The 13,910-nt window shown below is 42.3% G+C and overlaps 1 pseudogene; it reads left to right on the top strand.

Moving 5' to 3' along the window:
- The first annotated feature begins 446 nt into the window (after positions 1-446).
- LOC146805515 (microtubule-associated protein 1 light chain 3 gamma pseudogene) lies at positions 447-722 on the top strand (annotated as a pseudogene).
- The last annotated feature ends 13,188 nt before the right edge of the window (positions 723-13,910 follow it).

The raw sequence follows: 13,910 nt of genomic DNA, 5'->3' as shown, positions 1-13,910 counted from the left end.
TAGTGGGGCCAACCGGTGGAGTCAAACAATACCATGCCTCTGCATCAAAGAAAATTCATAAAGTTACTCTACAACAGAGGTCTTCAAACTGTGGGGGGGGGGGGGGTGGATGTGTTGCCAGGGGGGCGCAAATAGGTTTGCAATTACATGTAAATGAAGGTAGCCTGAAGCGCGAAAGGCGCCCTTCAAGGCTGTCTTCATTTACATGCAGCAGCTAAACACCACAACAAAAGAGAAAGAACTGTACTACTAAGTGGCACTGGGGAGGCCAGTGAGTGAGAAGTTGGGGTCAAAGAGCAGGCTAAAGAGAAGAAAAAAGATAGCATTCCATTGTTCTCCCTTAACCTTGGAATAACTGCATTTAACAACAAGCACAAATCATCAATTAACTGTCCATTAGGCATAGAGGCCTATGTCAGCAGACAACAGCGTAAATCTGACAGGGAATGGAAAGTCTGCAATAAAACTAAAACCCAATCCCGTTTAAACTGTGGAAGTGTTAGGCAACTCGGAAAGGTGAGGTGGGTTATATAAACAGTGAATTTCCGTCCAAACTACCGGTGGTCATTGAAAGGCTTTTTTCTGTATGGTGAATAACATGGTCTTACTGCCTATGTCTGTAACAATGTCAGAAGTATCGAGATCATATGGATGAAGATGGCTTCCTACACAGGAGCTATGCATCACAGGAGAGGATTGGCTGCAATCCGACCAGTGACTAGCGGAAACCGACAGACTGCCACTCACTAATACAGACTGCCTAACATTAAAGCAGGTTTTATCCAGAGAAAATGCTTTTTATATAGCCATTGTACACCTTTGAGGATTGTGAACACTTGCTACCAAACTAAAATACATGTATGCTTTTTAAGCTGTTACTTAAGTGGACTTTGAATCAAATCTTTAAGAACTACTTGTTGGGAGGCACAAACAAACAGGGATTTTTCTTTTTTGTGAAAAATAAACTTTGCACGAGTACAACTTCACAGGACATACTGCTGCATTTTTGTATTTTGGAGCTGGTGAGGACAAGGTGCGTTCAATGTTTGTTTTCAAGTGTGGAGATTGCAGGCAGGAGAGTGGTAAACTGATGGCATTTGTCACCTAGCATGCTCGTTGGGGCATTGACAGACATGATGGTCACTTGTCCTGCACACAATTACTACACCACAGTGACCATTGTAAAAGGACTTTGAGGTTCTGCAGTTAAGAGACATCTGGTTTGTCATAGAAACTACATATTACTATCTGCAAGACTACATTACATTTTGTAAAATGCAATATCTAATTTATGTTCTATTTTTGAAGATGATATTATATTTGTAATAAAGACGCACACACATCAGTTGAAAAATAAATGCAAGTTAAGCTAACCAAAAGGAAATACACTCTTTTACCTTATGAAACCTCAGTTAGCTAATGTGATCACAGCAGCTGTCTTCTTGAGACTGAGTCGCAGAAGTAAATCCTGATTGGTGCAATGAGAAAAAGTGGCTTGTTTATAGTGTTACAAGGTCCCAGTCTGTGACAAAAAGCACTGCGCATGTCATGGTTTTAAAACGATATTACACTGTATAAAACAGACTGCAGCAAAATACTGTTTAAGATAAAATCAAGTGCTTTAAAAATATACATTTTAGTGATGAGAATCCAGACTATATCTATTATAAATATTTTATATATGCCCATTACACTGGTTCCAACCATTCCACACATTTGCATTTCTTTTAGGTAGTGGGTACCTTGGTGAGAAGGCATGTTCCTTTAGTTCTCTATCTGTTTTGCAGCACAGGAGCCCCCCCCCCACACACACTGTGAGTGGGGACTTGATCTCAGTTATGGCAGTCTAGCTGTGAAAAAGAACATGGGGTGCATTTTCCTTGCTAGCATTAAGGCCCAGGACACCATTGTTCTGCACGGAACAGGGCCCAAGCAGCGGAAGGAAAGGAGGCTAAATTTGCAATTTGTGTGGTTATTTTTTTCAGAAAGCCTGCTTTGGGCATCTGACCTATAAGTATTAGCCCAGCTGAGTGGGAAGAGTAGACAGCCTGCTTTGCAGAGCTGTAGGCATCTTTGATGTTGCAGCTGCATAAGAGGTCTAGGGCACACTTTCTGTGCCAGTGTTTCTTTGAGCCTTGGAATAATGACCCAAGGGAGGGGGGGGGAATTAAACAGAGGAGGCACCTTGATTTGGGCATCAGAGAGATGAGAGGATGAGGAGGGATTGGAGGGAGCGGGTTGGTGTGAGATGGGATCCCATGTTGTTAAAGGTCAGAGGCAACAGCAAGGCAGCAGCTGACATTAGTGAAGCAAGTACAGTGACACTTTTGCCAAGGGGCCCACCGCATCACTATTATGAATGTTTTACAATAGAATTTGGGCATGTGAGCTAATGTTCCTTGCTAGCATTAGGGCAGATGGTGCCATTGGCGCAAAACAACTGGGGAAACATGCAGTAGCTGATTTTCTTTCAGACAGACTGGACCTGTTTGGAGATTGAAGTGATGATCAGACATGGTGGAGAAGAAATAAAAGAAGACGAAATAGCTTGTTTCTCAGAGCTAAATCCATCAGTAGTGCAGCAGGTGGAGTGCATTGGGGCCCACGGCACCCCAATTATGGGCAGTAGTGTTTGTGGTCAATTCTGTTCTTGTTTGATGCTACATTTAGTGTGGATTACAAGCTACAGAAAATCACCCCTGAAATGGTCTCATGATCCATGTGATCATCCATCCCATTCCCCAAATTCTTGCCCTATAGGTTTGGCGGGGGGCCCAACTTCAAAACATTTTGTTTAAGGGGGGCTCAGAACAAAATAGTTTGAAGACCTCTGCTCTACAAGAATTCCGCCCGGCGTGAAACCTCTCAGGTACCATGACTCACCATGAAATGAGGTAGCTAACTGCCCATAACAATGAGTGCCAGAAGTAAAGCCACGGGGCTCTGCCGGCCATCCCGGGAGTGAGAGTGTCAAGACTAAAGCTTGCGTGCATGCGTGAACGTGCTCGCCAGTATTTGTGTGTCAACGTATGGCCGTCTAATATAAATTAAAGGTGCAGTGTTACCCTAGTGATTTATGATAAATATAGTACTCCTAGTCTAAATTCGAACCAAGAGTCCAGAAATCAAAATTCCGGAAACAAAAAGTGATAGTGCTATGCGATGTCGAATGTTGCGCAGAATGCGACAGTAAAAGAATGATCATGCCACTAAGTTATAGACTGTTAGCAAGGGTGGTAGTGAATCACAATGTAAAGGCAATCCAAACCTTATAAACCAGCTCAGATAAAAGAATAAGCATGACACTAAGCTGTAGACTGGTGGCAAGAATGATAGTGAATCACGATGTAATGACAATTTCAACCTTATGAACCAAAAAGTGATGAATAGGCAAGTTACAAGGAGGAAAAGATGAAAGTATGCAGAGCATAGAACAGAGCACTATAAAATGTATAAAATGCCATAAAATACCATTTATTACATCTGTCGAAAGAAGACACTAATCCATAAACGTATTCTGTCTCTCATTCACATTACACTTCGACCTTCTGCAAGCAATGGTGCAAGAGGAAGATAAACTAATAACAGTATTAGTTAGTCACTCAGCCCTACCACACTCTCCCCATGCCCAGCTTCCCACATCAAATTTACTTGCACACATGCAATACTACATTACATAATGTACATTATATATCAAACTTGATCACTGGTTTTTGGTCTCATCCATATTCAATGTACTTTCCTTATATATTTCTTTTTCTTATGGCTAGCTTCGAAAGTGCAACTGGCGATTAAAATCTGATTTCTGGGGTGTAAAAAAGGGTGCATTTGTTTCCCTTGCAGGGGCCACACTCACCCAACCAGTGTGTCTTATAAAATGTAGGGACCTGGTTCTGGCAAGGGAAGTTCCTTTTAAAACCATTTCTGTAATTGGTAGACATTTCTTATGGCAACAAGTATGCCCTCCTCCTCCCCTCCATGACTTTTGATCCATTTGACAGACTCACAATTTGAATTTTGAATTCATTTTCCTTTAGTTTTGGGGCAAACTGGTCAAAGGGGTAGGTACTGGGAGTGGGCGGGGGGCAGGTACAAAAATGACATTTTCTATGGAGCGTGATGGCAACCTTAACTACAGATGGGCATTTACATCTTTGTAAGATATATTTTTTTAACCAAATAAGGAATGGCATAGAGCCGAAGCTGTCTCCAAATGGCCACAGATAGCAAATTATGTAAACTGGCAACAAAAAACAAATAGGTTCGGTGATAGGTACCTACTGTCCGATCGGCTATAATTCATGCAACATGAAAATAAGAGGGTAGGAGTGTAATGGGCTGTGCCCGAGAAGTGCTATGTAAATGAATGTATACCCTTATATCTCCTTTTTTGAAAGGTATAGTTTATAATTTTTCAAAGCTGGTTGAAAAGCTATGATCAACCACTGTAAAAAGCAATAGTTCAGGAATATTCAAGAAAACCTAAATCAAATTAAGTTTGGGAAATATTGTTTTTGGTTTTCATGTTTCCATGAAAACAAGAACAAAAGATACAATTAAACTCTAGAGTTGTTTCATTTTTTTAGGACGTTATTTATCTGGTTTTGAACTTTATTTATTAAAACAACTATTTGACTGAGGCTTCAACTGAATACTTTATTCAGGTGTTTGGTAGAGTTCCAAATATACTATTCTGTAAACCCCTGTACATAAATAAATGAATGCATAATGATTTTAGAGCAGACTGTGTTTGATATGCTCACCGTAACATTCTGACTACTTTGTTGTTCCTTCAAATACCAATTAGAACAGCGGATCTTAACTTTGGGACGTCTGTGGACCCTCACTGAATCACTATGGGCATCCTAAGCTATTTGCACAACTTGAGGCTTAATAGACTAAAATACAGACACTGTTATGCCTGAAACAAATGCACAAATTATGAAGTATTTTATTTAGTTCACAAACAAAAAATATGTGAAAATCGAAATCTTATTTTCACCTTAATGGGAATGTGGAGGTTTTGAAATTGTAGGTTTATTTCTAAAAGGAGAAGTGATATGCTAGACTGTAGCCTTTCACATGGTTCTATTGACTCCTAGTGCATGTTCTCTTTTTGTCCGTGCATACCAGTGCTTCTTCAATAGAGGCAACCAGTTGTCCATACTGGAACCGGTATGCTGCATTTGCACTGATCCCACAAATCAAGATAAGGTTACCAACGTAGGCCCAGATTTACTAAGATTTGATGCAGTGCAGCGCAGCAAGACAACTTGCTCTGCTGCATCAAATGGAAAGAGCAGGAATGTGCCATATCTATAAAGAAGCAGCGCTTTCCTGCTGTCTCTCTTTGTTGGGGCACACAATGTAGCACCAGCGCAGGCACTCTTGTGCCATGGTGCAATGGTGCCTTCATTACAGGCAGGTTTGTTTTTGTAGCAGATGGACACCTTCATGCAAAAAAAAGCAACCCTCAGAGGTATTTTCCCCTTTCTGCATGTGCTGCAGAGTGCAGCACACGTAGACGGATAAAATAACAAGGAGAAATAAGGATATTTCTCCTAGTTAGGCCTCTGTTGAGTAGGCCTAGCATGTTGAGGCATTTCCAGGTTTACTAATGTTAGTAAATCTGGTAATATGCCAATATCCATGAGCAGCTGTGTGAGAACATGCACACTCAACCCATGGCACACCTTCCCAATGCAGAGTAACAAAAGGGAGCCCCTTTTGCTGTGTTGCGTTACTCCACATTTACTAAGCCATGCAGAGCCTCATAAGGTGTTCCTGCATAGCTTCGTAAATCTGACTTAAACCATTGTGTTGCCCTACGCCACAGTGAAGTACACAATAGCAATGCAAGGACTTAGTAAATCTGGTTCTTCATTTTTAACTTCCACTTTCAAATTTCATTTCCTTTACATAGTATTTTAAAACTGTCAATGTTTCTTTTTATGGATATATATTTTAAATAATTTAGTAATAACATTTTATTTTCTAAACAGTTGAGGATCCCTGAGTAGGTGTAGCAGACCCTTCCCCCGGGCCGCGACCACCGGGTAAGAATCACTGAATTAGAGCATTGTGGAAGCTGTGAGTTGTCCTTCTGCACTCTTTCTGAGTTCTTTTTAAGCAATACTTCTGACTGAATCTCCTAGTAGCTCGTAGCGAATTATCCTCCGACTGAAAAAGTGAATTCTACAGATGTGCACTGCTCAATGAACTTTGATTGAAGTTGCACTTACCAATAGAACCAGCTAAACACAGGCTGACGAGTACAACCCTCATCGCGCCAATAGTTTTCAACTGCCTGAAAAAAATATTATAATTAATAATCATAATAATAATAATAATAGACACAAAAGCAGACTTTCATAGATAAATAGGGGTGTGTGCCTGGCAGCATTTTCAATAAATGCATCTGCTGCAGGGAAAAGATGACAGGTGGCTGTCCTCCCAGAAGTCTGGGGTCCACAGCACCGCAAGGTATGTTAAGCCTTGTATTATGCCCCTGCAGTGAGTTACTCACACAAGGAAAGTAAAAACCTGTGAGCTCTGAAGTTTTATGTACAGTATGTCACAAATATAGTGCCGACATTAGAGGTGATGTAAACCCCAGGTGCGTAGCTATCAATAGTGCAGCAGATGCTGTGGCACAGGGGGTGTGAGGGATACACTGAGCTTCTTTAATAGCAGTTTTCTACTACCTCTCCAGGGGATGAGGGAATTCCCTTGCTTGTACCCATGGCACCCTTGCTACACCACTAGTACATCCTATTTGCAAAGCATACCCTAAATTGATTGAACAGGCATGTGTACATTTATATATATGCCTAACAGAATCTTTTTACACACAGGCTGCCCCAATGACTGACTGACAATTTCTATACATTTGTATTCCTTCACTTCTCATGATCCCTTGGTAGGTAACCTCTATTTTCTCCCACATAATTTACCCACTCCTTCTAACTTTACCCTTTTCACCTCTTACATAACTACTGAATGAGAGTGCAATATTGGCCCAACATACCTGTATAATGTTACTCTTAACTTCTTTCCTCCCCTCTGTGGGTGGCTGCTTGGATGTAGAGCTTTATATATTCTGCTGATTTATGTGGACTGGCACCATGCTCTTCCTTTATAAACAGAGCTAGCCCTGTGAGTGTGCTTTTAAGGTTATTGAAGAAATGCAAACATCAAATATGGATCTTGCTAAGAGCAAGCTAATCAATCCCTTTGTTGTGCACTTATGTTTTTCTCATACCGCCAAACCCTTTTGAATTTCAAGTGGTTAAGGTTAAAAGTTTAGATTAATATGTGGTTATGAAACAATCGCAAATAAGCCATTGTGCAACTGAAATGATCACTTTAAGAGTAATGCATGTACTGTCATGAATAACATTGACTCTCTCAGGGTGCAATAACACAAACTTTTATCAACTATTTACAAGAGACATTTAGAAGTCTCAGCCTGAATGTAGAGTCTTTACTTACAGTCTGGATCTGGGCCTTTCCTCATAATCCCACTACCTAGAGCTCTGAGGGTCAGGTCCTAATCCCCTGACCTTTGATCGAATATTCTGAGAATGGTCACACTGAAACAAGAGGCCTCACCGATGTTTTGAGATACCCAGCTATGGCGACACTACAACTGCTGCTTAGTTATGTCAAAAGTTCTAGTCCTTTACAGTGATTAGTCTTGCAGGAGCATTGCGGCTGGGTAAACATTCAGGTGTATACAAAATTAGCAAGATGTTGATGGCCCAGAAGCTTCCTGTCAAGTTCCTCTGGCCAGACACTACTCTAAGTGAAAGTCCATGCTATTTTAAGTCAAACATATTGGTTTTCATTCATAATCTGCAAGGCAAACAACAGCTGGCTCGCTGGCCTGTAGCCTGCACTCCAAGTCCCAAGACTCATCTGGATAGCAGCTGCTCCAATATCCTTTTCATTTTCCTTGGATTAATGGCCTTAATGCACCTAACTTCCTAAAGGACCCATTTGCTTTGTCCTCTCTGCTACTGAGTTCCTTTGAAGTCCCTTGATCTGCCAGAAATGCACCTGTTGACTGTATCCTCTCTCCTGAGTAAAACTGTGGAGCACTGTTTCATATTGCTTGGGGTACTCAACGGCTCCTCGCTTCGGAGGGCTTAATTTTAGCACTTCCCCTTCTGGTTACCTTTTTCCACTCCCCCACTTGCTGGCCGACTGTTACCCGTCCCAGAAAATCTGTCCAAGGAGGAAGGTCCATAAATCTAAACTTCGTGGAGGCAGCCATACTTGGTGAAATAGTGCATTGGAAAAATGCTACACTACACATCAAAGTAGCTGTAAGAAAAAAAGTGGTGGATATACAATGAAAAATACTCTCAAATGGAGCTTCCTAAAGGAGCGACTAAACCAGACTAGGGTCACTGTACAAGAACAAGCATTTGCAATACAATAGTTCTCGCATTTGGGAGAGTTAGAGCTATTGGCATTGTAAATGACAACGTCTTTTACCTATGTGTTTTGGTTTGGAATGTAGTGGATGTCATTTAAATTAATTTAATTTAAAAAGCATTTATAAAGCGCAGCGTGCACCGAATGGTTTCTTGGCGCTAGTGGAAGGGATTGGCTACAGAGACAGAAGGGAGCCCGGGATTGGGCCGGAGAGGGGGTTTACACAGGGAATGCCTGATTAAAAAGAAACGTTTTTAGATCCTTACGGAAGGATAGATAGTGGGTAGACGCACGTAGGTGGTCTGGAAGGGAGTTCCAGAACGTGGGGGCCAAGGTGGAAAAGTTGGACCCACCCCACTTTTTGCGTCTGAAGCGTGGGATTTGGAGAAGGGACTTGGAAGAGGAACGAAGTTGTCTAGAGGGAACGTATTCTGTTATTAGTGAGGAGATAAAAGCAGGTGCGGTGCCTTGACGAGCCTGGAAAACCATGCAGGCGGTTTTGAACAGAGAACGTTCCTTTATCGGGAGCCAATGAAGCTCCCTGAGGAGGGGTGTGGAGTGGTGGTAGCGTGGGAGACCAAAAACCAGTTGGGCGGCTTGGTTTTGGACTACCTGTAGCCTCCTTAGGCTGTATGCTGGTATGCCGTTGTAGAGGGCGTTGGCGTAGTCCAGTCGTGATATGACTAGAGCGGCCATGATCATTTTGAGTGTCTGGGGGGAGAAGAAGCGGGCGACAGTGCGGATAGTCCGGAGAGTGAGGAAGCAGGAGGAGACTACGGAGCTGATTTGAGAGTGGAGGGTGAGCTGATTATTCATTTTAACCCCCAGAGTTTTGACCGTGGTATAAGGAGTGGGGGCAGGGCCAAGGGTAGGGGGCCAGAAAAGAGAATTCCAGGGACTGGAAGAACCTCCGGTAAGAACCAACTCGGTTTTATCCGGATTCAATTTGAGATGGTTATGGTTCATCCAGTCCCTGATAAATGTCATGGTGTACTGGAAGCTGGAAACAGAGAGGGGAGAAGAAGATAGATCAAAGATGAGCTGGAGGTCATCCGCGTAATTAAACACGGTGACCTCCAGCTGTTGAAGAGCGAAAATGAGGGGAAAGATGTAGAGATTGAATAGTAGGGGGGACAAGGAAGAACCCTGGGGGACACCACACGTGACGGGGAGTGGGATGGTTGTAAAATCTCCGAGCCCGACCGCCTGAGTGCGGTCCCTCAGGAAGGAGGAAAGCCACACCAGGGCTGCTCCCTCAATTCCAGCCGCCTTGACACGGGACAGTAAGATGGTGTGGTCTACCGTGTCAAATGCGGCCGAGAGATCGAGGAGTACCAGGGCCTGGTGTTTGTTATGATCCATACCCTTCCTGAGGTTGTCCAGGACTGATACCACGACTGATTCAGTCGAGTGCCTAGGTCGAAAGCCAGCCTGGCGGGAAGCCAAACCCCCATTGGCCTCTACATGGGTGCTGAGTACCGTGGTGACATAACGTTCCAGCACCTTGCCCAAGTAGGGCAGCAGGGAGATGGGGCGGTAGTTGGCTGAGATGGATGGGTCAGCGCCAGGTTTTTTTAGGATGGGCACTATGGTGGCTGATTTGAGCGTAGGGGTCACTACTCCCTGCGCTAGGGAGCTGTTAAGAAAATGTATGAGGTGTGGAATTCTGTGGGCTGTAATAAAATAGTTAGTTGTGGAATTGCGTGGGGTGGAGTGATTTTTGTGTAGTGTAATTATATGGCATGGTGAATACATAGAGGTGAGAGATGCATAAAATAGCAGAAAGGAAGATAGAGGGATATGTAGTTTGTGTAGGAAGTAGTGAATGAGCTTGAGACAGAGGAGCAGAAAGTGTGTGAGAAAAGGGAGAAAGAAGGGGAGAGAAGGCCACAGACACAGAATGCGGGAGGACCTGTGTATGCAGAAGACACCCTAAGAAGAGGAGAAGAGCATGAGTTTGAGGGACGGACACCTTGGAAAGGCTGGGGAAAGAAACTGTGCTTAGTGTGTGTGAGCAGGCAGTATAGAGTGTGAGGGATGAGGGGGCAGTGGGACTGCGTGATGAGAGGGGTGAGGCAGTAGACATATTTGTTTTATGTGGTGTGGTATCTAAGGTTTTTCTCAGAAGCCTGCAACAAAGAATGTCAACGCTGAATTGGCTTGATTCCACCTTGTCGCTTTCTTCCAATACATTACACTCTCTGCCCCTTTATGTTATTCTTACTGTGCTTTTCAACCCCTGCTGTCTCTTCCTCTGGTGTTTTTCCCCTCATTTTTGTGTGCAGTTTTATGAAGTTTGAACTTTGCACTCAAGAATTAGCGCCCTTAACATAAGCACTAGATTGCATTATTTTGTGCGCATGTGGATATTAAGTGATTTGCCCAAGATCAAATGATGTTCGAGTGAGGCAGGTACTTGAACCAGATTCCTCAGTTCTGAAATCGGCAGCTTTGACATTTATACCAAATATCTTTCCCCACTACCTTTGCACTGGGCCAGCGTTTGATGGGAAAAGGTACATACCCGTTCACAAAAATGAGTGCAGTTGGGCTACACCTGCAGCCACAGCCTCCAATTGAGCACTGTGCATAGTGCCTGTTTCAAACCATAAATGATGCAGTGCAGTGACAGTATTGCAGCCAAAGATGGTGCTCCCACTTGCAGCAATGTTGGGCTCCTCTACAGCAATTACTGAGTTCCTAGCCATAGTGAATTTAGTAAGACAATTATGCGTTAGTCGTGGTAATGCCAGCAGGTCACTGCTGTCTTAGATTTATCCACAGATGAGATGAGTAGTGACAAACAGCTTCCCGCACTGGAGATCCTTGTCCCCAAAGATGCACCACAAGCACCTGCACCACAGGGAGGTGAGCTCTGAAGACCAGACCCCTAAAGAGATTAAATGCTACTCAGACCAAGATATTCATGTGCACTCTGCGGGCCTTATGAATGCTCAGATTATCAGACATACACAGGTCTTTAGTGTAATATGCACACTCAGGTATTTAGGTGGGTACATATGTGCCATCCTGAAACACAAACATGAGTTGAGCAGCCTACGAGTGTGAAAGAAAAATGACTTTGTCAATGTAACCAACAATATAAGAAGGGCATCACCCTTATGCTCTGTTTATCCATATTTATGAGGTGACGCTCTCTAAATCCTCCGCATAATATATAAAAATCTATGGAAATGTTTTCAATTTTTTGAGGAAAAGAAAGCTAAAATCTGTGATTAATATATATTTGAAATCTGTGGAAATGACCACGAAAGTTGATAGCAATTGATTTCAGCAAAATAATGATTAAGATAAAATAGAGCAAACTAGTAGTTATATTTATTTTGATTATTCCTGAATATTTTTGAAGCAAGCTGATTAACAAGCACTAAGCACCTGCATGGAATAGAGAGCATCACTATTGGGACAAAGATGGGATTCTGTAAAGAAGAAGGAACAGCATATTTCTGAGACCAAAGCGTGAAGTAGGAACGTCACTACTGAAGTATCTACAAGTACTGTCCCAATGGCGCCAAGGAAAACTGTTTGAAAATATATGTAATCAGGAATCTGACAAATGTAGGGGGTGTCTTCCTATTTGTCCATTTCCTTATGTCCTCTTTCAGTCTTTAACACCAGAAGTAATTTCGGAAGAAGTCTCCAGTTATCATTGTTCATTTTGAAGTGTAAATTTAGAACAAGATTTCCACTCAATCTTCTAAAGGCGCATAAATGTGTGAGAGGTAGTTCATGAAGAAGCGGTTTGCACTCTTGTGTGCACAGAGCAGAAACAAAAATATAAAGGCGCGAGGAGAAGAAAACACTCACTGGAGATGCCAGGGACAGAACCCAGGGCCTCATACATCCAAAGCATGCACTCTACCACTGAGCTAAATCCTCTGGGTATAGAACAAGCACTTAGTCTCATGTATGATCATATCATTAAGTGACTGATATTGCACATTTTTGAATATGTGCAGTACTCTTGTGTGTTTTCGTATGTTTATTCCTTCATCGTTCTGCTCACAGGTATGTGCTTAGTAGGTTAAGCAACGGGGGTTTTCATTGTCATTAAGGTCTTTGCTGGAGGGAAAAATATCAAATCAAGTTAGGATTACCACCCTATTTTTAAATCTACCGTGAAGTACTCTAGTCTGACTATAAACTCTAATACTGAGTACCCCAGCCTGCTACACACATTGCACGGCTCACAAATTCAAGTTACCAGAAGAACGGGAATGATATTGAATTCTTTGAATTTAATGTGCAGTTTATCCTTCAATTAACAACCAAAACCCCTACCTACAAAAAACATATTTGCATTGCAATAGGTCTCGCATTTAAATGCAAGACTTATGGCATTGGAAATAAGTGGCTGCCATTGTCCTGGCTGCTTGAAAGATAAAGAGAACATGGCGGGTGCGCTGAATGCAAACAAACTGCATCCTGCCTGCAGTAAGAGAAACTCAATAAACAAAATAGTGCTTACAAGACTGAATAATCTTACCGCATAGCAATCGATGTAAAGGGGCCAGTAACCATGGGAGGTTACAAATGAAGACAAGGCAGTACTAAGAAGGGACTAGTAATAAGCCTATCAAGGAATCAGAAGCCAGCATTTACGATGGACAAATACACAAGCCAATGAAAAATATGGATGGGAGAGATACAAGAGCGAGCGGGGCTTCTCTTCCATACTCCACTATAGCAGTCTCACAGAGCAGCGCATGCAAACTGACACAGGCTCAACCTAAAAAGGACACTTGCAATAATTTCCAGTCAGTAGTATTTTCAGAAGCTCCTTGCAGAAAGAGGAAAAAGACTCTCACAAGGTGTGTGCCTGAAACACCAAAAAATATTTTGACTTAGCTTCAAGTGATTGAGCAGGAATAATAGTCCAATATGATCTATAGCAGCAATATAACTCATACTAGACTGAAAGCACAAAATTATTTCATAATAAACTGTGGCTCTGCAATATTGCTCTATCTGAGCTGCTTTCTCCTAAGATTCAACTAAGGATACTCACAGCACCTCTTGAATTTTAATCCTCCCCTATCGAACAGCTGTAAATTACTAAAACAACAGTACCTTGCTTGTTCCCCTGCTTTATCTTGCTCTAGTGTGCATTAATATCATGGCTCAATCCAACAATCCCATCTCCTCAAAAAAATATCTAATGCTGGGCCTAACATCTATAAAATAATTTGTTCACCTAACCTCTCCAATAATGCTGCAAAGGACTTCAAGACAAAGGTCATGAAAGAATTCTCGGAAGCTCTATTTGCTGACCAGTATCTGTGGGGTTGTGAGAAGTGCTTAAAAACTTCTCCCACCACCTATTCCTCTGGGAAGAAATGCTCACTAAATAACTGAAAGTGGAGGAATCTAGAAGAATTCTTTATGGATAGAAACTAGTAATACTCCGCTCTGCGCTCTTCAATTGTAAGCTGCCAATCTCAGTCTTCAAG

Source organism: Triturus cristatus, chromosome 8 (assembly GCF_964204655.1).
Source record: "Triturus cristatus chromosome 8, aTriCri1.1, whole genome shotgun sequence".
Classification (NCBI taxonomy): Eukaryota; Metazoa; Chordata; class Amphibia; order Caudata; family Salamandridae; genus Triturus; species Triturus cristatus.
The sequence above is the reverse complement of the archived record's forward strand: the minus strand, read 5'-3'. Positions and strand labels throughout refer to the sequence as shown.